A 950-nucleotide genomic window follows, 5' to 3' on the forward strand; every position below is an offset into this window, starting at 1 on the left:
TAGGGCCCCAAATTTTAAACACCCAATCCAGAAATGGGCATCTGAGATGAGCACACACTTTTCAGAGGATGAAATTAATGAAGCGAATAAATATATGAAAAAATGCCCCACATCACTAGCCATCTGAAAAATGCAAATTAAAAAAACACTGTGATACCATCTCACCTCATGAAGAACGGCTATCATAAAGAAATCAGCCAACAACAAATGTTGGAGATGCTGCGGGGAAAAAGGAACCCTTCTCCATTGCTGGCGAGAATGTAGACTGGTGCAACCATTATGGACATCAGTGTGGAGACTCCTTAAAAAACTAGGACTAGAAATTCCATTCAAGCCTGCTATCCCCCCACTGGGAATTTTCCCAGAGGATTTGAAAACATCATATCATAGTGTGCCTATGTTTATAGCAGCACGATTTGTGATAGCCAAATCTTGTAAAGAACTAAGATGCCTGTCACCTGAAGAATGGATGAAAAAAATGTTGTATTTTTATATAATGGAGAATTACTCAGCTATAAAGTGTGATGAACTTGAAATATTTATATTTAAGTGGATGCCACTTGAAGGTACGCTCACAAGTGAGATAAACCAGACTCACATGTTTAAATGTCATTAAAAAAAACTCAAAAGAAGTATAAAAACTCAAAAGAAGAAATACAAATAGAAAGGTATAACAACTAAAAGAAAAGCAAGAACTTAAGGATTGGACAACAAGGAAAGGGCAAGGAGAAAAGCTGGGAAAAATGACAGGGACAAAGCAATACATTTATACATAAAAGATGAGGAAGGAAGTAATGCTGAGAAGCATTAGCAGGTTTTTCAAACTAGCAGTTAATTGGCAGGATTCTTACCCTAACTATATATGCTGATACCTGTGAACTAAGCAACTGCACTGAAGAAAGCAATATGTAATAGAAGGGTCACACTTGGAATATCTGTCATTCTCTTCT

Source organism: Octodon degus, unplaced genomic scaffold (genome assembly GCF_000260255.1).
Source record: "Octodon degus isolate 3935 unplaced genomic scaffold, OctDeg1.0 scaffold00172, whole genome shotgun sequence".
Classification (NCBI taxonomy): Eukaryota; Metazoa; Chordata; class Mammalia; order Rodentia; family Octodontidae; genus Octodon; species Octodon degus.